Source organism: Astatotilapia calliptera, chromosome 8 (genome assembly GCF_900246225.1).
Source record: "Astatotilapia calliptera chromosome 8, fAstCal1.2, whole genome shotgun sequence".
Classification (NCBI taxonomy): Eukaryota; Metazoa; Chordata; class Actinopteri; order Cichliformes; family Cichlidae; genus Astatotilapia; species Astatotilapia calliptera.
In genome coordinates, this window is record NC_039309.1 from 18789332 (window position 1) to 18814644 (window position 25313).

Consider the following 25313-nt stretch of genomic DNA (forward strand, 5'->3'; position numbering starts at 1 on the left):
CTCGCCGAGATCGCCAGGGTGGTGTGTTGGTGGTTTGGCGGGCCTCCTCCGCCTGGTCGCTCCTTTCGTAGTCCGTTTGGCGCACTTGGTGACTTATGCCAGGGCTGCGTGCACCTGGGCTGAGCACATGCTCCACTCTTTCGGCCTCAGTTAGAGCTGCCACCAGGGTTTCTGGTGCATGCAGACGGATGTGCTCTTGTAGTCTTTTTGGCTGGAGACCCCGGACAAAAGCCTGGAGAGCAAGCTCTTCTTGTGCTGCAGCATCAAAAGCAGGGTACCCTCTACGTGCATAAAGACATAGGTCAGCAGCATAGGCACCCAGACTCTCCTCTTGTCTCCGTGGGCGGTTAGCAAGTTTATCTCGGGCATCATCTGCATGTGTACGGAGGCCAAACCTGCTCTGCATTGCTCTGGCAACAGCAGGCCAACTTAAACGCTCTTCTGGCTGAAGATCTGTGAGGATCTGCAGGGCCCTGCCTTCCAAGGCGAGGGCAACTTGGACAGCTGTCTCCTCTGTTGACCAACCGTTTAGCTGAGCAGCCAGCTGTACCTGGATAAGGTAGGTCTCTGGAGGTGCCTCCCCATTATAGCGTGGCAGCTTCATGCTCCCCCGGACAGGAGCCATCTGATGGCAGCGGCGGCTGGTCACTCGTGGTCTTGGAGCCTGCAGCATGCCTTGGCGGCTCCGACAGCTCCCCAGTGGGCGGGGGTGTGAGGCTCCATCTGGTAAGCCCCACAGGTCTTCCCCTGGCTGGCTTGCTGCTGCCCGGGGATCTCCCCGCTTCTTCAATTGTGCTCCATTCACTGCTTCCAGGTGAGTGATAAGCTCCTCAATCTTCCTCAGCTCCTCTTTCTCTTTCAGCATAGTGGCCATGCTCTTGGAATCCCACTTCTGACACCAATGTGGCATGCAGAGGAAACTTTACAAAGAAGCTCACAGAGAGATTGTTATTCAACCCCAAGCTGGTAGGGGGAGCTCTTTATTACAACACACACTGATGCTACACTGTGCTTCGAGGGTCGTCAACAGCATAACAGAACTCACCCATGGTTGCATTCATTCTATAAAACAACAACTGTAAGTGCCTTTGAACCACAGTACAAACACAACATTCAGGATAACAGTTAAAAGTAGTGTAACTATAAACAACAAAACAAGAACATCCAAACAGCAGCACACGTCCCAAGGCTTGATGGGAGAGAACTAGCCGCTCCCCCAACACGCCACAATATGTTGGGGTGTAACCTAAGATTATTTACCCATCTAATGTCAGTTATCTCAATATTGTATTGTCATTGGTTGTTGTGCTGACGAGCCAGTCAATGTCACTCTTCTCTGTTATGGGGGCGGGACGAGTGGTAATGTTTGTGTGAATCTGTGGGAGCGGACACAGAAGCTAAGTCCGAAGAGAGAGATATCGTAAGGCAACCGTGGTGTGGATTTTGCATCTAAGTGTATCATTGAGGTCGACTACCCGTGGTCCTGATATTACTTATTTGTGATCTGCAAGAGGTAAATGAGACTGTGTGCCTTGACATTTGGACTGTAACTATTCGTTATAGTGATAAAATAGCGTGATATGTGATGCTAACTAGCGCAGCTTACCGCGTTATGTGCTGTGATGCCATGCTGTATGTTTAGCTCTGTGATTTTTAGTCAAAGCATGCTAATGCTAAATCGTTATGTGATAGCATTTGGTATTGTAGCTCAAGTGTTTTAATATGTTTAGAAGCCGAGGGACGCTCTGAAAGGAGAGGGAGAGAGAGGTTTCTGCCCGGATGGACCCTGCTGTTTTCTCACCCCTGGCTGTTTCCTCGCCCCTGACTGTTTTCTTACCCCTGACTGTCTTCACTACTGGTGAACTAACTGCCCGTTTCTGATTGCCCCACTAACAAACTCATTGGACTCGTGAGTACTAACTGGAACTAAAGTGCACGTATTTTGTTTATGGCTCAGTTTGAGTGAAGCGGCCATCAGTTTTAGGCCTCACCGCACCCGAACTTCGAATCAGGCCTGCAACAAGCACGTGCTACAGGTGTAGTGTGGACAGGTTAAAGTGTGTGTGTGTGTGTGTGTGTGTGGGCCCACTGTTACAAATTCGGTTTAAATTGAGTAAGTGTGTAGTTTTAATCAAAGTTATTATCAAAGGTTGAAATTCATCCATTTTAAAGGTGTGAGCTGTTGTAACTGAAATAACAGTTGGCACCTAAGAAAAAGGTATTTTGTGTGGATAATCTTTTATTTATAATCCATGTAGTCACATTTACAGTGTTTTTTTGTTTGTTTATTTTAATTCAATTCATTTTATAAAAGTAACTGTTTATATTAATTTCTTTGCTGTCTAAATAAATACCCGGTGAGGGATAAATTTGTGTAAAGTACAGTTGTGGTGGTCCTTATTAGTTAAATTAGAGGGTATCAGGTATCATTATTAGTAGCACTACGAACCCAGGCCCAGTCTCATTGTACTATATACTCTAGCTTTACCATAGCTACGTGGGACCTGGGTTACATTTGGTAAATGAAATTCTACTGTCACCTTGGTCTCTCAGTGCTAACAGCATTACAGTTTATGGATACACCTTGCTAATCAGGCTCGCTGTCATTACCTGATGCCCAAGCACACCACCTTCTCACCAACATACATCGTTCAGGCATATAATTATGACCACCTGCCTAATATTGTGTTGGTTTCCTTTTCTGCTGTCAAAATAGCCCAGACCTGTCGACGCATGGACTCCACTAGACCCCTGATGGTGTGCTGTGATATCTGGCAGCAAGATGTTAGCAAAAAATCCTTTAAGTTCTGTAAGTTGTGAGGTGGGGCCTCAATGGATCAGCACATCCCACAGATCCTCAACTGAGAGGCAGCTCAAGCAAAGGCGCTTTAGCACGCCCCGTCTTATCTACTTTAGCATCGCTTGACCATCCGATATGAAAGTAAAAGACATCACAAAGTTCAAAGCAATACACCATCTGACCTTTTAGAAAAGCAAGTATTTATGACTCTCACAGATGATGCAGCTCATCAAGCCAATTACTGCTGGAGTTTTCATCTCAGCTCCTCATATTTTTATATGGTTTTAAACTTTTAAACATTTAACAGCATCTTAAACCCACATGTGAACCAAGAGCTGAAGGTTTTTATAACAAGTGGTCAGCGATATATACCAAGAGATATGTTAAAAGAAAGTGAAGTTAAGATTGCAGCGTCCTCTAGTTAGTCATTTTTATTATCTTTATTTTAAGTTATTTTATTGACCGATTAACTTGCCCACAAACCGGATTCTTTTATGTTTGGAGCATTAACATTCTCAGCTGCACATTCATACATTTTTATTTAGCTGACTGTGTTAGAAACCTCAGGATTTATAGGCATAAAAAGAGATTTTGCATGTGAGTATTCCACAAAGCTGAACAAATAGGGGCCGTATTTTAAACAGCTAAAAGGCTTCTATCACCCCACTTTAAATCAACTTACATTGCCTGCCCTGGTGCATACAACAGTGAATGTATGAACTGCATGTAAGTGTCTCCTAAAAACACTACTCAGCCTGGGTAAACTGTTTTTGAGTGTCTTTAGACTGCACTGTACTTGTCTCTGGCTGACAAAAACACCACATGCAGTGGTGCTGGTGACAGGTAGGGTATATCTTATGTATATGTGTGTGTCAGTGTGAGTGTGGCAGCATTAGTGTGTAGATGTGTAGGGGCACGTCTGGACAGAGTAGGCCTGTCTGCACTGTAAAAAAAAAAATCCTAAAAAAACAGTAATATTCCAGCAGCTGGGGCGCCAAAATAATACCAGAAAATAACAGAAAATAACTTTCTCATAAAAATACGGTTATGTTCAGTAATGACAATACAGTTTGTTGCCCTAATTTTACATGGGATTTTGCCTTTTTCAAGTGCTTTTAAACATTAAATTAGGAACATTTTAACGTGATTAAACAATGAAATTACCTATAAACAAGGTCAATGAATGCGGCAATATGAATAATAATACTTAAATGTACAGAAATATACAGTTAACAGTTGGTTTAAATAATAATGGATTGCATTCATATAGCACTTTTCGAGACCCTCAAAGCGCTTTACAATTCCACTATTCATTCACACACTGGTGAAGGCAGCTAGAGTCGTAGCCAGAGCTGCCCTGGGACTGACTGAAAGAGGCGAGGCTGCCATATCGCACCATCGGCCCCTCTGGCCATCACCAGTAGGTGGTAGGTGAAGTGTCTTGCCCAAGGACACAACGACCGAGACTGTCCAAGCCAGGGCTCGAACCGGCAACCTTCTGATTACAAGGTGAACTGCCAACTCTTGAGCCACGATCGCCCCAAACAACGTTATTTGATGTAAAGTTTATAAGAATCATTTTATATATTTTTCCATAGCATTACATTTGAATTTAACAGTTCAATCTTTCAAATAACGTACAAATACTTGTGAAATTATGATACATTTGTGAATGTATTTTAACAATCTACATATGCACATGTACAGACAAATACATTTAAAAAAACAAGAAAATTATGTTTTATTACATTTACAGTGGTTTTACGTTATTTTACATTTGAAATGTGAAATCACAGTCTAATTATGTGAATTTAATGATATTCTAGAAGAACAATACAAAACTGTAAAATACACAGTAAAATACTTTCATATAACAAATTTTTTTTTACAGTGTGGTGTTTGTGAAGAGGGTGCGTGTTTGTTGTGGAGATGTGGCGCTGTGCAGAGTGGACGGCGAAGAGAGCCATTAGTGGAGGACGGCTGCTGATTAGAGTTGAACTTCTACTCTCCTTCACTTATCGCACACACACAGACACACATACCCTGCTGAGATAGCAGGTGGGCAAGAGGCTAAGACATGCCAAACATGTATGTGAGTGTGCGTATATGTTATCTGGGCTGTTATGAATCTTCTTGAGCCTGGACAGCGTGGCGTGTGACTGAAGGGCTAAAGTTTTAGAGGTTGTAGTGATTAGGAAGAAATAAACAGTACACTCAAAAAACAGATTCAGGTCCTTCTTTCAAAGAACACATACAAATTTTGTTAGTTGTTCATAAATGTAATTAAAAACTACCAAATTAATTTGATTTTCTTTGTATAAACCTAAAATTATTCTAAACCAGCAGAGGCTGATTCTGAACACAAAATGAATGAGTTTGTTGGGGCACTGGGGGTAGGAGGAGTACATTTTTGCACTTAAGTATTTGTAAACTCAAAGAAATAAATTCAAGCCCCGCTTTAAGCTTAAACATTTTTTTTAATCTCACTCAACGCAAATGTAGCACTCCAGCGTTACTGCAATTATTATTCGTGTGGTGAACCTAAATTATTTTCTCTCAAAGCAGTCTTTGTTACAAGAACACAAAGTTATTGAGTTACACAACGGTCCGCCTTCTTTGAAAAATTTGCGCTCTTTCAGGATCACCTAAATGAATGCAGCTGCTCTTGGCCTCTCTGTACTTTTTGGATAAAACTACACCTTCAGGTAAGGTAACATATTATTTTTTCATATATCCAATTGTGTATTTCTTTATCAGCTAAATCTATGGCAATGCTATTTATCATAGAAGCTTGTAACAGTTGTTTTTTGAACTTTTGGTGGTGCTACCATTCTCTTCTCTGCTTGAATACTATTTTTTTTGACAATATAGCCAGGTCTTTTCAAAAGTGCCTTGTTTTAGAGGAGAAATTGTGTAGCTGCCAACTTTTAAGTACTCGGAGCGTGTGCTAGCTTATTAGCAGCTAGCCAGCCATTGTGCTCAATGAAAGATGATGTCCTATAGCTAACTTCTTTCTTACTGTTTTCTTTTTTATAATCTAATAATGTGGTATTCTGTGTTTATTATTATATAATGCCATTTTCTAGTAGAAAGTATCATTTTGAGGTGTCTTTAAAAGCACTACATAGTTTACTGAGGGTGCTACCAAAAGCGAACCATGTGGCCGGAAGAGTAACTGCAGGCAGCACAATGCGCACTCCTGTGACGTTCAAACCTATTTATTATTATAAAAGATTTCGGCTACGTCCACACTTACACAGGTATTTTTGAAAACGGAGATTTTCCGTTATCGTTTTAAAAAATAATCCCGTCCACAGGTAAACGCAAAAATGAAGGAAAATGCTGCTAGGAACATGCCAAAGCAACAGGTGGCGATATATTCCTAAACTCAGCTACAAACAGTTTAGGTCTTGACAAACTTCACTGATGGTTCAAATGTTTAGCAACTTTCAGTGTGTTGATTCAGCAGTCTGTATTTAAACTTCTAGTTTACTATATTTATGTATGTTTTATTTCCAGGTGAATGCAGAGTTCCTGCAGATCACTACAAAACCCCTGCAGGCGAAGTTCTTGGCTCAGCTGGACAATTTAACAGACAAGCTGATGCAAATTTTTGAGGGGAGCAAAGGGCCAAAAGATCAAGGATATCATGGCAATCAGTAGTTTGGTCAGTACTAATGATAAACCCATCAATTAAATGCAATCAATCAATTACATTTTTTTCACCTTTTTTTTTTCCACCCTTGCATTAGTGTGATGACATCGACATAAAGAGGGAGCATACTCTTAAAAGCCTGGTGATCTACTTTAATGAAGATCCAGACCTACTGTTCAAGGAGTATCTGGTACGCTTATCACACTTTATTTTCTAGCTTCAATTTGAGTTAGGTTCATCGCACACAAAATGCTCATATATTCAAATAAGACAATATAATTGTGAAATATGTATTATTCTTAATAGTCATTGTTGAAACTTGTACTGGAGAGCACCTTTTAAGGGGACAGATTCAGTAAAAATTCAATTGTTCATTTTTTTGGGGCTGCCATGAAAGTATCAACTGCCTCTATAAACATGGTAAATGTGAAGAAAACATTCATCCACTTTCTGTCAGTGTTTAAATTCAGTTTATTTATATAGCGGTATATCACAACAACAGTCATCTCAAGGCACTTCAGAAAGTAAACACTCCAATGAAGTTCAGTTAATTATGTCAATTAGTAAAAAGTCTTCTATATAAGGAACCCAGCAGACTGCATCGAGACACTGACTAGTGTCACTGGCGTTACAGCGATCTTCTGGTTTCCGGAATAATGTGCCTAAAACAAGCTGTTTCAAAAGGTCCCCAATTGTCATGAAATAAGGGAAAGTGACCCAGCCCACACACACACACACACCTACACCTATAGACACTTGAGGAGCTGCTCCTCTATTTCAAGCCCCTCCCAAAGGGAGGTACATAATACCTAAACCCAAAATATTGATAGGAAACAGATTGACGGGTTTTATTCATGTTTGGAGTGTTTATAGAGGCAGTAGAGACCCATGTTTCAGCACAAAAGGATACAAAGCTGAGTTTTGCATAATATTTCCCCTTCCAAGTGACAGAGCCCTTAAACCTGAAACATCCTGTTTTTCAGACCTCCACTGAGGATGAATGGTTGAGATCCACTGCAGCAACTGTCATGGGTATTTACACCATCAGAAGAGAAGGCGTTCAGGAGCCAGAGGATGTTGCAGTTGTCATTGAAGGTACTACAGTTATGAACAACCTCGGTAGTGTCATCATGGCATTCATCGTTCTCTTTGGACTGATTTATGCACTTGATCTGAGCTATCCAAATGACCTCAAGTACACTTTCGAGTTTTGTCAGAAGATTTTAATGAATCTGGATGGACAAAGGCTCAGTACAAATGCAACAAATGAAATTGAAGATGTTTGCTTAGGCAAACAAGACCCCAGCACAAAATTTGATTTTGGCCTTTTTATCTCTTTTGTTCAAACTGTGACCTTTTTTTTCCCTTTTTTTTTGAAAAATAGAAGTTGTCTATTTTTGTCTGCTGTTCTGTTGTGAGTGATGTAACCTTTAATCTATACTACTATAGATGGATAAAAGGACTGTGGGAATTTAGCTCAAAAAAAGTTTAATGGTTGTAACTTGAATTGCAATGTTTAGTAGGTTATCATTGTGAATTTGCTGAAAACCTACCTGCAAGTGTCACTATAAATATATATACAATGATTCTTACGTGAAATTGGATTTTACAAATTCCAGTTTGTTTTCAGTCTTGCCTAGTAATACAAAGGTGTGTGCTTTTCAGATTTGATATTCATTTCAAATGTAAGGCACTTTTTTGTGAGCACTTTGATTTTGTTAAGGTTAATTTGACCATGTGAAATGTATGTTTATTCACAAAATAGCTGCAAAAGTAAAAACTTTGAAAACAATTTTTTTTTTATTTTTTTTAAATTAGTTTCACTAAAGAATCATTATGAGACAGAGTTGCTTTCACATCGCATTAAGAATTTCCTTTGATGTGAGCAAGTGGCTAAGACTCAATTTATTAAATTTATGATGTTGTAGATTCTTGACCACAGGCGGTTACTGAAAACCTTAAATTGAGTTTCCAAGAAATATGAGTAGCAGCGGGCAAGAGATGGCACTGCGACAAGGCCACAGCAACAGAATGGACGCCTATGACCCAGGCGGTTTAAATAATTTAAACTCTAAATTTATAACAAAACATCTAAATGTTTCCACAGACAATAGACAGCGTCCTTAATGGTATCTTCTCCCAGAAGGCTATTAACCACCTAACGTGAATTTTTTTTTAAAACATATTATATACAGAACAAATCTGAAAGGTCTAGAAAGGGCCTTACACTGGTTTCTTTCTCAATTCCAGCAGGGAACAAATCCTCTGGTAGCAAAAATAAGGTTTGGTGTACCGAAATCGGTAACACTTTATAATATGGCCCAAAACTAAGGAATTAATTCCCCTGCAACTAACAGGAAGTTTAGTGTATTATACTTGAATTTACGATGTAATTATATTTTCCTACAAATATATAAAGGCAGGGACACTAGGAAGAGGTTCACAAGTCAGGTTTTTACAGGAAACAAAGAAATAATTAAACTAGGAAATTTAAACAAGTGTGCAATTTCATGGTAATTTGGGGTGTGGGCATTTTAAGGAGTGGTCTTGCCTTTTTACATGTGCTACTTAATACCCATTATGTTTGTATGTATGGTGGGTGTTCTATTAATGAACTGTGCTTTTATTTTACCAATGTAAGGGTGATAAGGACTGTTCTCTACCAACTAATGAGACAAAATAAATCCCATAAAAATTTGAAGGCTTATGTAACCTCATAATGATGGAGCCAAGTCTAACTTATTGTTTTTTCCTTCATAATAACTGTTCAGACATAGCTTTCAAAAGGAGTGTACAAGAAAGTAAAAATACTAGTTAGGCAAGGTGAAGCCACTCCACAGTACGGCCTGCAAGAAGTACAGTGTACTTACAATGTAAAATGAGAAAATGCTGTTTGTTTATCAGCAAAATTACAAACCAACTTTACTTAAAATTACTTACAATTAAATTATTTCTTCATTCCTGCAAACTTCATTAAGTTTTCCAATATTTAAAATTACTGGTTTAAATTACTTGACACAGAAGTTAAAATGACTTACAAAGTACTTAAATGTTCATTATAATTATTTCCTTGTTTCCTCTTACCCTCCTTATTCTAGTGAACTTACCTCTGATTATTTGTTGGTAAATATAATTACATAGGGATTTCATATAAATACATATATATTTAGTTATTTATTTATAGGCTGTATTATAAAGTGTTATCTAGAAGTGTATGGGAAAAAGACCCAAATACTCACTTGATTTACAATATCAATAAACACTTTACTGATATGTTAATGATCTACTTTGCTAGTTTCAAGTCGCAGTTAATAAGGCATGATGTCAGTTTTTCATAAAACAGGATAATGAAGGGTTAATGTATTGATTAACTCGTGACTGAAGAGCTGCTACCATAAGAGTGTGCAGTGTCCTTTGTTTCTCAGTTAGATCAACACCTTGCTCGTCTGGTTTCATAAAACAACATGGGTGACATCAGAGTGGCTAAGCCAATGTATTACATACAGTCTATGCTCGCTAATAGCAGTGACAAACTTTTATGCAGTTACATCAGCACAACATAAAGAAATAAAGAGGAGATAAGTGCAGACACTTTTCCTCCTTTTCTTTTTAAGCATTATGACACTGAAGAACAGATGAGCCAATTACTGCTTTACAATCTTGGTCAAAGACAGGAAGCTGCCACTTTTGCTGTATGAAAATATGTCTTTTCTATATGCAGAGCCTCCCAGGTTATGAATCGAGCTGTCCTGTGTCTCCCTGTTGCCTGACAGGAATGATCAAAGAAGGCGTTCACCTTTCATACATCGAGTCATATCAGATCACAGATTTCTGTGTCGGGAGCAAAGCGCTGTCACAGCTCCTGCGGCCTTCCTTTTAATATTCATCCGGCTTCAGCTTCAACTCGTGTCGTGCCATTTGATGTGCTGAAGCAGAACCCGGGGAGCGCTCTGGCACCTCGGTGCAGAAACTTTATTTAAAAACTTTGGCTGTCTGCGTGGGCGGGAGCTGTTCCCGCCCGGCCACAGCTTCGCTGGTCTCTTCTCAGAGATCTCCGGGGGGAAACCAGAAATAATGACCCGTGACCTCAGAGGCAGATGATGGAGGTTGTGGGACGGCTCTGTGACGTAAAATATCTTGATTAAGTACCCCTGTTTACTCAGCTGACTGCCAGAACACAGAATCGGCAAATGGAGGCAAAGCGGGAGAAAAAGATGAGGGGAGAAAATCCTGAGATGTGGACGGGGGGCAGAACTGCAAATATAGTAGAAAAACCGAGCCAAATAGCCAGGCCAGAATGGGAAGGAGGTGGGAGGACCAGAAGATGAAAGAGAAAGTGGCTACGATTCAATTGACCCTCTTAGGGACGAGACTGTGACTGAACTTAGTGCTTCCCCTTTGATCATGAGACATGGCGAAAATCGCTGCAATATGGGCTATGAAAATGTAAGAAGAAGTTGCAGCGGAGACGGGGATAGACGGTGGTAGAGAGAAATCAGAAACCAGCACAAAGCCAAGCAGAGCGGGAGTGCTGCACTTTCCTTTTCTTTTTTTTTAAAGGAGGGGGAATAAAAAGAGTAATATAAGGAAAAAGAGGCAGAAATGGAAAGTATATGATGTCCCGCTCAAGCAAAACTCATTCATTTTAGTCACCATATTGTAAATTACACTACGGATCTGCGAGAGCCGAAGTAATGAGGAGCTTCTGAGAGGTTCGTAGGAAAAACATACTGAGTTAATTAATAGAGAAAGAACATTGCTGGAAAGGATTTTTACGGCTTCAAAAAGCTAAAAGGACAGAGTTCAAACCATATTGTTTTAAGTGGAACAACTGGAAATTACAAAATGCAGAAAGTAAAGCCAGATTTTTGTTCTTGGCAGACTAACCGCTCTCTGGTAACAGTTCCAAAGGTTTGGTGCCAAAATTTTGATGCTTGTGGAAAAACATCAACACTTGTATTAATTATCCAACGTGATCCTAACATAGTCAATAATAAGCTGTTACTGACACAAATGCTGATTGATCGGCTAAAGATGAGAATAAATTAAGTGAAGCATTCTAGTGTCCTCAAGAATGGATAAAGATCAGACCGTCACACGGCACATCAAACAATGTATATTTGGATGCCTTTTATTTTGAAGGAGACTCAAACTCTCTTCCTAGGTAAGAGGGATAGGACTGTTTAAAGGTCCACTTGTCACGAGCCACGCGAATTCAAATTTTTCAGTCTAACATGCAAAGGAAGTACGAAGACACGAGACATGAAGCAGACGTATGCAAACCTACAGTGTCATACTCTCTCATATCATGGCCACAATTAATTTTGATCACTGTCACAGAAATCACACAGTGTGATTTGTTTAATTTGGTTCATTTGTTTCAGCCCTTTTTCTTTTATTTTTACATTGTAATCCAAATAACGGTTGAATCATGTGATTCAGATTGTTTTAAAGGTGCATTTTTCCCTGTCTTGAGTTGACTGAGTTGTCTGTCTGCTGCTCCACTCCTCCCTGGTTAAGCAAAAGAGGAGGCTGAGGGTGCAGCCAGTCTAATACATAGGCCTAAACCATCTAAATAAACACCATGAAGGGGAAAGGCTTTCTCTGTATCAATTTTAGTTGGTGCACATTTGCATCAAAATGTGTCACATTTGACCTCTGACCTCACTTTTACACTTCATGGCTGTCTGTTTCAGATTTACCCCAAAATGCGTTTTATATTTAAAGGAAGTATCGAGGGAAAGAGAATGAGCTGCCTAGTTATAAACTGCTCAAGTTATTCATGTCCAGTTATTTACAAATCAGTAGCTGTTATTCATGATCTGCTCCTACATAATGTTGGTGAAACCAAAGTAAACATCTGTCATTTTTACTGTGCTACAAACTTCTTCAAGTCAGTTTAAAAAGATCAAAGAAAACAAAATTAATATATGGAAAATACAAAACTAAAACTGCCCAAGGTTAGCTTCTCTGTTTCCAGTGCTCTGTGGTTTTTATACTTTGAATATTTTGTAACTTTTTTGGGTTAAATAAAACAAGTTGTTTGAACAGTGCACGTGTCAGAGTGTACGCTGAGAGCACAACACCCCAACTTTTAAAAAGAGATGGGTGACCTTTCTTACAGTGCTGTTGCATCTTAACACAAAAGCTGCGTTAAGTAATATTCTCATGTTAACAAAGAAACAAAAGAGTTTCTGTGATGTTTCTATGACGCAGCAGCAAGGATTCAGCTCACGATTTGGTGGAGAACGAATTGGAGCTAAAAGAAGAATGAACACATTCATCAGCTGCACGCATATTCAAACCACAAATAAATGTTAACATTGCTCTGTGTCTGCTTATTGGTGAAGCCATAAGAGAGTGGGGTAAGGGGTTAAGAAGTTATTTAATCATTTGTTTTGAGTGCTAGTCGGTTGGCCTTGATCTCTCAGCAATCTGTGATGAAAAGCTAAAAGTCTGATGCTTTTAGATCAATTCTTCTTTTGATCTCTGAATCAGAATGCACTGCGAATGAATCAACAGCAAGAAAAGCAAAAACTGAAGACACGGATGTGGATGTTCCCATTAAAGCTTTGGAACAATGTTCTGTCATCTGCTTTTTTGCCTCTTTTGAATAATCTTTGCAGGCTGCCATCTGTAGCTTTAACATGGTTCTCACGCCACACACGGGGACCTTTCTGGGGGTTTTCCACAACCTCCTGACACAGGGCACTGCCTCCCACTTCTTTGTCCATACATGTATGTTTGGAGATGGACCTGTGGTCCACAAGGTACAAAGTGAGCTATCGTTCATATGCCACTTCCTCTCCACTTCATCTTCTTTTTGTCATTCTCTTGTGTTTCTCCCCACAGACACGTTTATGTCTTTCTGTTCTTTATGTCTGTCTGTAGTGTCTTCTGTGCTGTTTCACCCTCCTCTCCTCCCCCTGCCCTCTCTTCTCCCAGTGCCCCAGTCCTTCAGCCTCTATCTCTATCTATATAAGCACATCAAAACAAACTATAACTCAAGATGGACCACCGCAGCCTCCCACCAGTTCCCATTAAAAGACACAGGCACGGAGAAGAGAGAAGATGGGAAGGAATAGGATGGGGACAGAGTGGGAGTTCTGGGAGGGAACAAATGGCCAGATAACACTGACATAATGAGAGAAAATGAGAGAGATGACAGCAGAGCGGATACAGGAGGTGGACCGGGAGGGGAAGGGAGAGGGAAAAAAAACAGGCGAGGTGAGATGGGCTGCGGAGCTGTGTAAAAGTTAGGAAATGAAGCACATCAAATAGATTTGACACTATAGAAAAAGGAGGAAGAGGAAGAGATGGAAGGTGAGAGATTAAAGAGAAATAGAAGCGACTGATTCAGGTGGGAGTTGATTAGTGGACTGGAAATTAGGAGAAATTCCCGCACAGCTAGTGAAGCACAGCAAGAAAGGGAAAGAAAGGGTGGATAAGGGGAAGGAAGGAGCACTGAATGAAAAAAAAGAGGATCCAGCATGGCCGGGGGGAAATGTAGAAAGTGAGATGAAAGAGTAAACCGTGGAAGAGTTGGAGGGAGGGCAGGATGAATGCATTCAGTGTGGTCTCCTGGCAATTTGTGAAATAGTGACGAAATGTGATCTATTTGTTCGGCTACGTGGACACACATTTTCCGTTTTGTTGTGCCACTCGGCTTGACTTTGAAACTAATGTATTACAAGTGGGAATATGTCTTCTGCCAGAACCACATATGTTTGGTTTGGTTTTTTCAAGACTGTTGTCTGATCACCAGGAGTGCAGTATTTTAACCCGAACCACATTTTTCTAACCCAAACCAAGTAGTTGACCAAAACTAAGCATACATACACTGGATACACACATACAGAGTAGACAGTGCTTTACTTTTGTTATAAAAGCAGTGTGATCTGATGCAGAGCTGCCCTCAGACAAAGTACAGCCACCCCCACCAGTCAACCAGGAAATGTATCCAGGCACAGGATGCAACAACAGCCAAGACTCTACAAACCTCAGCTCTCAATATCACACCACATGCACTCGATAATGAAGTTCAAGTTCACACTGGGAATGGATTACTTTCTATAAAAGGCTTTAACTAAGAAATCCATGCACATTTACGATTTTAAAGATATTGTTCATCTTCTAAAATTATGGATGGATGAAGAAACACAGCAAAGACGTCTTAAACTTCATTTTTCTAGCTTGATAGGTAAATTTGTTGACCAATAGTATCGAACGACGCTGTCCTTTTTTGAAAGGTTTTCTGAATAACTATCCATACAGTGTTTTCCACACTCAGAGTTTACTCCAGGCATATTTGATAGTTAAGGTATAAATTATATTGTGATCTTTTTTTTATCCTTCTGAGAGAACAACACCTCCTGCAACTGATACAGGGAAAAAATCCCCTCACTTTCCTGACCGACTTGTTTGCCAGCCAAGTAGATGTTCCATCAAAATAACTCAGCTGTACGAATGTCGTAGTTTGACAGACCCCAGTGCTAACCATAACCTGCAGATAGAGTAGAATTAGATCGCCTCACAACACTAACTAATGCTATGGTGCAGAACAAGGACCAGAATTTCTTAGGCCGTTCAAAAAGCCAGTAAAATCCAGTATTGATCAAGTGCTACCAATTGGTAAGATATCTACATAATGCCTTGTGCTAGACGTGCTTTTTGATTGATACGTGTTTTTGAATCTTTGTGTTATCTTAATTCAACAAAGATATGCAAAGAGTAACTTTTTGTGTATGTGTGTCCAACAGAGGTGTAAAAATCTGTTCTAGTGCTGACTATTCATCAGGATATAACTGTAATTTGCATTTGCATAACAGGACAGTATATTTCCTGAGACTTTATCAATGCAGCCTTGTTGCTAAAGGGGTGGCAACATAGTTGCTCAATCAGTCAGTCTGTTTTAGTCCAACAGAACCTGGTTGCTTTGCAATACAATTTTTCACAACTCCTGATCACTCCCACAGGAAGGTTTCGGAATGTAATGTCTCAACAAGTACCCAGTGTATTAAATGGTCAATACAGCAACGTCAGGACAGAAACTCATGCAATTGCAAAACTAATAGCATTAGTTTTGCAATTGCAGCTTTAGCTGTACTTTTTGTTTTTTGCTAAAATTAACATGCTAATAATGAGTTTAACATAATCAGCATGTTACATTCCCATGCCAAGTCATGCCAAGATGATTTAGCAACACCTAACCTGCATAAATGCCTAATGTTGTTTATTGCGCCATGGTATTATAGATTCCTGCTGTATGCCAAGTTCTCTGGTCTACAGACGTACGACACACAGTCACCATAGAAACTTTGTGTGTTCACAAATATAAGCACATGTCTAATGGATGTTAATACAGTATAAAACCGTGTTATGCAACAACCTGCAGAAAACCTATAAAAGTTATCGACTTCCAGCCTCAGCGAATCATAATCCTGGGCAGGGATGTAGCTTTAATGGCTGCTCCTATCAGATTATGAAACTGCAGCCAACATCCCAACGGTAGTCTCATGCTAGTGGAGAGGCGAGGAATGTAAAACGATTCAGTCCAGGCCATGAATGAAGTTGAAATGAGGCTGATTAGATCCCTTCTGCTTTGCTCTGCCCTCTAGCCAAGGAAACACCAAAATGACTTGTTATTCTTGTGCTGGAGCCAGAAACCACTCAATGTCTCTTATTTTGGACTTCGAGATATCACAACAGGGTATCGGATCGACTCGAAATGTCTGCGTCAATCAGAGGGCTCAGAAGTATTTCCTGATATCAGGATACGATTTGATCACATTGCGTGTGTGTGTGTGTGTGTGTGTGTGTGTGTGTGTGTGTGTGTGTGTGTGTGTGTGTGTGTGTGTGTGCGTGTGTGTGCGTGTGTCTGAGAAGTGGCCCTAAGTGAAGATGAGGGGGAATATAAAAAAAGAAGAGAAAGAATATAAAGGAGAAGAGGCCTATTTAGGGTAGGAGACTGCCAGAGCCCTCATTTAAAGACAGCAAGCAGGTTTTACAACCAGCTAAGGAATGCAGACATGAATCGGCTTTTATTATTTTACACAGAGCAGTGGTGAGCTACCAGCAGCAAATATCTCTATCTCACCACATTTAAAGCTTTCTTCGCCCATTTAGCCTAATGTTTTTAACCAAACTTCAGTACTTCTGTTTCCATATTTTTTGTCATACACCTGTATGCATGCAAAAACCTTATTCTTCCACAACACGGTCTCCTCAAAAATTTAATAAACTTGTGATCCAATCTCCATCCATGTATCCATTCATCTAGTCTTCTAAGGCTGGGTACATCCTGTACAGGTCTCACTATAGTACTATAGCGAAGTCACATCACAGGAGGTGGCTCAGCTTTGCTTTCATTATATATTATATTCATTATATGCTAAAGACCATATCTTATTAGTTGTTAGCAATGAGGCTATGTGTCACTGCCTGCTCACTCAGCCACTGCGATAACTTAGAAAGTCAGTCATTAGAGTACCCTTAGCCACTTCCAAATTAGCTACCTAATGTGGTGAGACGTCAACCTGACCTTCCAGTTCTGAGGCTCACACATTGTTATTAGTATAGGGTCAGGCTACATGAGGCAGAATCCTTCAGGCTTTTTCTATTTTCACTGGTTGCCTTTACTCCTACCATTTTTGCTCGGTGCTAAGCACCGTGTCTCTGATTCTTGCTTGATTGTTGTTCAGTTTGTTGGTAGGGTGTGTCTGCGAGAGAGAAATGTTATAGCAGAATGTTAAAATTAGTCTTACTTTAGCATGTTAGCACAGTAGCTAGCATTAGCCTAGCATTAGCCTAGTCTTTATATCATTCCGACAAAAGGAAATACTCTTGCATTGCATTTTTCTGTGCAGCTGAAACACTGGGCATGCTTTCCTATATATGTGATGAACTTCTTACATATAATATTAATACATGTATATATAATACACACATATATGCATATATAATAATAGTAATGATACATGTAATATGTAAAGAACTATCTCATAGAGATAGTAAATTACTAGTTACAGCTTTCCTTTATGCCCTTTAAGGAGTATAAATTCATTATATTTTCAGTCTATAAAGTCCAGTAGAGTTTTTATTGTTTCTGGCAGAGTGGGACTCATCCACTCAGGAGTCTCATTGTAAACCTACACAAAAGTGATTTGCAACAAATGGTTGATGAGTGAATTTGTTGCAGCGTGGAAGACAACAATCAAACATTAGGCCAGTATTCAACAATACACATTTAAAATGAACTCTGAGTGATTAAGCTGGGACTTCAATTTCAATACAGTTAGCTTTAGAAGCAAAGGAAGCGTAACATTCCCTGGTTAAAGTTTTTCATACATGGGCAGCAAATGCTTTTTTCTCATTAATGTGTGCCGATAAAAAGATTACACAAATTTTTTGTGGTTAGGACTGCAGTATATTAGTATGCTCTATGGTGCATTACAATTGCCATTTACACTGTTTCCTGATATTCTCCACACAAATGAATGATTCTACTATTACTGGATATTAAAAAAAATAGATATACAAGTCATTGTACTTCGTTAGATTTCCAAAAGAGTAAACAGCTTAACTTTTCAACAACCAGCATTAAAACTCCTAAAAGCTAAAGTTAAGAAATCTGATCCATCTTTTTTTTAATAGCATAGGGTCCATCAGTGGTGTATTTAGGAAATAAGTATACAAACAGAAAGTCTGCTAACAACAGGATCATAACTCTTAGCTTATAATGAGAAATGGATTGATGAAGTGAGGGCAAACATTTTTGGTGGCTTTTAGGTACAATCAGCAAACTCAAAAAAAGCTCAAGGGTCATGACCCATAGAGTCTGATCCCAAACTATATGAATACCTTTAATGATGGTGATGATGAAAAGGTTTCATAAGACAAGTCAAAGTATCCACCCTGTGGATGTGTGAGCATCAGAAGTGGACCATGTAGCAATGGAAGGTGGTCTGGTCTGATGATCGATGGCCTCATGTTTTCTTATACCTCATGTGTTTGCATGCACAATATTAGACAGATGATTGCAAAAGGGTTAGATAACATTACCCAGTGAAAATATGCCCAAAAAATAGTTGCTACGTTCCATATTAATACCCCATTCACGCTTAAGCAAGTTGCTGATTACAAAAATGTTGGTTCAGAGTGTGCATGATGGAGTCTTCCTCTGTCTGTCTAAACGAGCTGCCTTCTTGTCGGACCTCAGGCAAGCTAATAGCCTGCAATAATTAACTGAATACAATATTCAAATTTTATTCAGCCTAACAAGAGTTAACAGGAGCTAACAGTCAGTTATTTATAATTCTCAGATAAATATTAATTTATATTATTCAAGGATATGCTTGAATAAATGAAGCATTTTAGGGACAGTGTAAGTCAGATATCTAGCACTGCTCCTGGAAAAAACACGCCTCTAAGACCGGAACTTCGTGACCTACGATAGAAATGTTAAAATTAAAACTCCTTTATGTAATTTGCACTGATAGCACTAGTGCTGCTACAAATGGTGAAGTTGCAAAAAGTTGCAACATAAAATATTCACACTGCAAAGTGCCCATCAGACTGTTAGCGCTCACGTAAGAAAGCTGAATAGCCTGTCTGCAAAAACAAATAATGCTACTTGTTTATGTACTTCTATGTACATCTTAAGCCTCTGTGAGTGTATCATCATTACAGACCTCACTGTATATGATATACGTTCCCCTCCACTGGTGCATGTGCATAGTATATATCCATGTGTGAGTGTGTGTTTGCGTGTAAGTAAGTGTGATGGATGATTGTGTCTGGGCAGCAGCATTGAACGCCGAGCCAAGAGAGTCTGTAAGGGGTCGACTCAGGCCGTCTGCTAGGGGTGTACTCTCTCTCTCTCGTTCTCTTGCCCTAAACACATATAGTAGCGTGTCAGCGATGATAAAGCGAGGCTACACAATGCAGAGTTCCCCCAGGTATACTTAGCAAGGCAAACCCAGCCTCACAGACAAAACGCTGTCATTTCGCAAGACAACAATAGAACGGTATAAAAACAAGACAACGCAGACTTCACTGGCAAAATAACTGAATGAGGAAGTAATCCATATTAACCCGACTGTGTCGGATTTTCAGTGGCAGTAAGTTACATACAGGGAATCCCACATATCCACATACACACAGTATAGATACTCCAGAGTTCTTAGATGACACAATGCCTCCGTTGAGCAGGAGTACCTCTTGGATTCATGTCATTTTTGGTCATGTTTAACAAAAAAAACATCTCTAGTGCAGTTTTATGTACAAGACCCTGTCAGGGATTCAATCATATCTCTTTTATACCTTTATACCGATGTAACATAAGCAGCACATTTCTACCTGAGGTGAAATAGGTGTGTCATTTCTTGTTCATCATTCAGTTGTTCCTGTTTAGTAAAGTTTTACAGTAGGTATAAATTGTCTGAAGCCTTTTTTAAACTAGCCAAAATTAGTATCCACGTGTTAGTGATTTATTGCTGTTTCTTGTTAATGGCTCAGTCACACTGGAGTAAAAATAGGACAGCAACCTCTGTGTGACCAGGAAAGATCAGTCATGGCACAAGTGATTTTTTTTCCTGTCAAAGACCAACTGCAAGTAGTAGTGAAAACTAGGTGATTGCCCAGAACTTGAGTGTGCAACACTGTAACCTCCTGGTGACCACTTATGATCACAAAGCGATTGCACAGGTTACCTGGTGGTAAGCAACCTGTCTCCAAACGACTCAGACTGACTGCATAACCACCATCTAATTTATAAACAAGGACAGGTTGCCAGCTCGTTCCAATCAGTATGAATGAGCCTGTGTTGATGGGTGCAACTCTTCTTCAAAAATTCCTATTGGTTGTATTCTGATTATATGAATAAATATATAAAATAAAGATAGCAATAGTGTGTCAGGAGTTAGCACTGGTCATCTACTAATTGGAGGGTTGATGGTTTGATGCCTGGCTGCTCCAGTCTGCATGCCAAAGTATTCCTGGGCACAATACTGAACTAGCATTACATAGCTAGTTAGCGTGTTCCACCTTGAGCAGATAACTCGAACATGTTACTCTCATGCCCAAACATGGTAACTTGTGGCTCCAAAAAAATAAAGATGGCGACAGTGGAAATGGCTAATTAGGCAGTAGTGCTATAAGGATGTCTGAGATTCAAAAAGCATGGCGAAAAGTTATGGACACATTTTGGTTTCTACACAAAAAGTAATGAGCTCATGTTCCCAGTCTGCAAATAGTTTCCCGGTAATAATGTACTGCAGCTACTTTCTACAAAAGTAACAGTCACACCAAATTAAATTTCATTCACTTCTATTGCAAACTTTAAGACGGTTATTTCAAAACCTTGGTAAATTAAAGCCAAACTATTTCTAATGCTAGGATACCACTGAGCAGTAAAATTTGTGCTCTTTGTAATGTAGCTGAACCAACCCTCTAACCAAAGGAGATAAGTTGCAAGGTCTGTTCTTATATAATAATTATAGCATACCATGGAAAATTTTTGACAGCCTAAACACACGTATATAAATTCACAGCTTCTGCCCCTCACGTCTTACTTCATCGTCCAAAAATGCATCGGAGCTGGCCTGTTGCTAATCGTTGGCTTTTGTAAACCACACTTCAGAAACAGCAGCAGTCAGGCTGCGTTCCCCTCAAAGACTAATTTGTTAAAATCACTGTGTAGCCATGCATTTAACACAAATCCTCCCGTTCATTTAACACAAAGCTCTTCCCATCCATCTCTACCTTCGTTTTGTCTGTCTCTCATGAACCATAATTTATGCCAAAACAGATGCTGCTACGTCTGCTGCTGCTGCGGCGTTTTATGTGTGTCTTTGTATGAATGTGTGTGTATGTGCCTGTGGGAAGTGGAAGTAAGCAGAGCGAATAATAAGCATAATCACTAATACAGGAAAATAAGGAAATTCTTTGACACACATGCCTACAAAAGTTAGTCCAGTCCCAAACACACACACATAAAGACATCCTATCAAACATGTATTCAATCATTCTTGAGTTTACATGACAACAATATATATTTCATGAATCTTGTGCAACCACTCTATAACACACACACACACACACACACACACACACGCACATAGCATCCCCCCACGCATGTGCTCTAATATTCCTGAACCTCATTGACAGTGATGTTGCTGACACAGGCCTCTGTGGGGGTTAAAGGCCTTTGGTGTTGCTGAATGGGCTCCTGCAGGACACAAATACCCACGTACACACAATCGCATGTAACACACACACGTGCATGCAAACCAATTAGCATCACCTGAAGGCGTGGAAGGATGTGCGTGCCCTGTACCTGCCATAATCTCACCCCCTTATTCTTCAGCTTTTGCTTGCACGTGTATAAGAGCAGATGAACAGACGGCTTTGATCGGAAGCATCGTGAATGCTAGCTGACTCCTGCATGTGTATATATGTGTGCGTGTATACACGTGCGGGTGTCGGTGCATGTATGCGTTCGTCTGCAGGGCTTTTCATGTTCTTCAGTTGTCTGCACAGCAGAGCATCAGCAGAGATAAATATATTGTGAGCAGAGAAACGTATACGGGAAACAAAAACATGTCAGATGTGCACAGACCAACGTAAACGCTGCAAGATTCTGTTAATAAGTCAATTAAGTGTCAAAAAGCAATTGTTTTTCAGTTACCAGTGGCATTGTGTCTTTATTTTTTATTGACTGAACACCTACTTTAAAGGTTACCAGCCCAATGAATGACAATTGTTATTAGACTACATATATGACCATTAAGTGGCCTCCAACACCTACTAACAGGATCAGTACCAGTTAACAACTCATTCAATGGTAGTGCATCGAATGCATTAGGAAGCAGCAGGGTTGTTAGAGGAATTATTGCAATTATTGATTATAACACATTAGTTGGAGGCTCATCTTTTGTTCTTGCTCTTCATTTTGAATCACTTTTGCTAGCTCCGTTTTCTAGCTTATCACAATTTGTACCACTGAAGATTTTACATGCATTCTGCTGTGTGCTAAAATTCTCCTATATAATCAGTCATTTTTGTTTACCAGTTATTGCAATCACTGCCTAGCTAGCATATAAGTAATTCTGCTAGAATTTAAAAGTATGGGACAATCCAAAACATCTATGTAATTCACACTTGGGATCTGTTGCTATAGGTTACTGCTATTTTATTCTAATGTTCATTTTTGTATGAAAGTCCACTGTTAGGACAAGCTAGCTTTTAGGAGAACAATACTTTTGGTTTTCAGTGTTTTAGACCAGCGGCCCCCAACCTTTTTTACACCACGGACTGGTTTAAGTCTGACAATATTTTCACAGACTGGCCTTTAAGGTGTCACGGATAAATACAACAAAATAAAACCAGTACCAAAAAAAGAAGATCTATTAATAACACATGGGAAAAGACCCAGGGAAATTGAGTTAACGTTAAAAACGATAAAAAATAAATAAATAAATAACTTTAAAAACCAATAAAAACCCTGAACCTCAACTCTCACGGCCCAGTACCAAACAACTCACGAACCTACAGTCACCGAGGAAAAAATGTGTATTCACTGACCGACTGGAGGCTGCTAGCTGTCATTAGTGAAAATGGTGTTAAAGAAAACATCCAAAATCAACATATTTCAAAAGGAACAACTTTTATTTTTGAGCCGGTGAGTGTTTGGAGAGAATTCACTCAAATTACTCACAACCTCGGCAAGGTGCTGGTGACCAAAGCAATGACGAGGAAGCTTTCGGTGCAACACTGTAAATCTCCTTGTGACCAGTTTCACACTAGTGACTGCTAACAACCTCTAGCCAGCCACTTTTATGTAGCAACCAGTGACTTCCTGGGGTAACTAAACTGTCAGTAGGCAGCAATCAATTTCACAGCCAGAAACCTTCAAGGTCCACTTTCAACTGGTAGGACAATCCACATGTTGCCCCAATGACCAGTGGTTGCTAGTGGTTTGGCTTTTCTAGCTTATCCTGTGGTGGACTGTAATAGAGTGAGTTCTAAATATGGGTCAACAGATTGAACCCTTTGCCGTGTTCCTCAAGTAGCTTTCAGTGGTGATGCGGTTTTCTGCTGCCTGTAAGAGCATTATTTAAGAATCTTTTCTTCTTTTAAAACCAGTCAGCTAGGAACAAAATAACAAGTCACTCAGAGACATTATATGCAGCCAAGTTCTGAATTAATTAGCACATTTGCTATAGCTAATAATAACATTTGCCAGTCAACAAAACCTACGCTTTACGGATTAGAAAGGAGAAACTGCTTTTCTTTCTCTGTGTCCTATATGGATGTTTCAATAAGCATTCTAAGTCATTAATATGCCACCAATCAACTGCATGAATGGCCCATAAGTCTCATATCAACTTTTATTTAAAATCAACTTTAAAATCAACGCATACATATAAATGATCCCAAACCCATTTTTAATATTTTATTACAGTCTAGCAGACTGTTTACATTTCATTTCTTTCTCTATCCACTGCATCTGGAGCTGAGATTATATCGTTCTGTCATTGCCTTGTTTTTAAAATTAATTGTGCTGCTGGTGGCAACCATATCTCCCCAAAGGGAACAACTAAGTTTCCTAATCTTATCTCTCATGACTCAGATCACTTTAGTTCATTTCAGCTTCTCTTGGCCAAATCGTGTTTCCCACATTTTTCCCCAGACAGGGTTTCTGTCTCATCCTGAACACTTTCCACAGCCTTAAACTGTGTTTTCCCTTTTCCCCTTGCTGCTCGTCTTAGCTCCTTCCTGCCTCCCCATGTGGCTGCATGCTGCGCCCACAAAACCCTGACAAATACGGGAGTGCTAGACCACTGTGCGTGCACTTCTGCGAATTTCACACACACATGGACACCCATGCAGATCATCTCAATGAGAGAAATCTGGTGTTAGGTGGGCAGACTGATGAGAAGACTTGAAGCGTATAGAAGGGTAGGAAGCACAAGAGAGGGACAGGAAGAAGCTAAAACAGAGGGGCAATAGTGGTGCACAGAAAATAGGAAGAAAGGGAAAGTAAGGAGTTGATTGAATTGTTTAAGACAAAGGAAAATAAAAGATACCTCTCCGCTCAATACACAACCAATCCACCCTCCAGCGCATTCAGAGAATGAGGCGGCTAATAAACACACAACTAAACACCTCAGCTCTCAAAGCCAAAACAATGGCTGCATCCTCTGCATAGGAAAACCTACAAAAGAATGCTGAGGAAGGAGGAAAAAAAACACACTGGAAGAACTCCCAGTATGTACATATATATATAAAGTCTTCCATCACCATAGCAACCCTGGCTAAGGAGGGAAGGTATCATACCATAAGGTCGGAAAACAAAATCTATTGCAAAAGGAAAGCATGGAGGGGAAAAGAGCAAAATAAAAGTGCCTCAAATTTGGGGAATTAATAGATTGATTGATAATTGAAAGGAGGAGAGAAATTATGGCATGTCAGCAAAAAGATGAAAAAGGCCAAAGGGGCGTCGAGTCTGAAACAAAGTTGAAATGTGACAGAACCAATAAAACATGAGTCTGTCAATATACTGAACACTGTGTGCAGCTTTACTGCTCAATGTAAAGAGAAAATGTTTGTGAGATATTCACAGTGTGTTTTTAATCTTTAGAAAATGTAATAATGTAGTTGAAGAGCGGGTCAGACTGAAGCTGTATCCACACAGGAAGTGATTCCCAGAAATGCGGTCACCAGAGACCATACAAAGCCACTAAACCACCACAGGCAAAGAAATGCTGGCAATGTAAAGTGGGCTGGTTCCAAGAAAAATTATTCTTAACTTCAAAGCAAGTGATTGAAGCAACTACCAATGGGACTGCAGGGTAGTAA

General features: G+C 39.8%; 2 protein-coding genes and 1 long non-coding RNA gene across 14 annotated transcripts in view; 1 reads left to right on the forward strand and 2 right to left on the reverse strand.

Annotated features, from left to right (window-relative positions):
* Positions 1-25313, reverse strand: part of cacna1g (calcium channel, voltage-dependent, T type, alpha 1G subunit) — a 335496-nt gene that overhangs the window by 280056 nt on the left and 30127 nt on the right. The window lies entirely within an intron of this gene.
* Positions 1-25313, reverse strand: part of LOC113027637 (uncharacterized) — an 81873-nt gene that overhangs the window by 28221 nt on the left and 28339 nt on the right. The window lies entirely within an intron of this gene.
* On the forward strand, positions 6148-8198 carry LOC113027640 (uncharacterized). Its single transcript, XR_003273108.1, has 3 exons — positions 6148-6467; positions 6553-6645; positions 7439-8198. It is a non-coding gene; the product is annotated as an uncharacterized LOC113027640 (long non-coding RNA).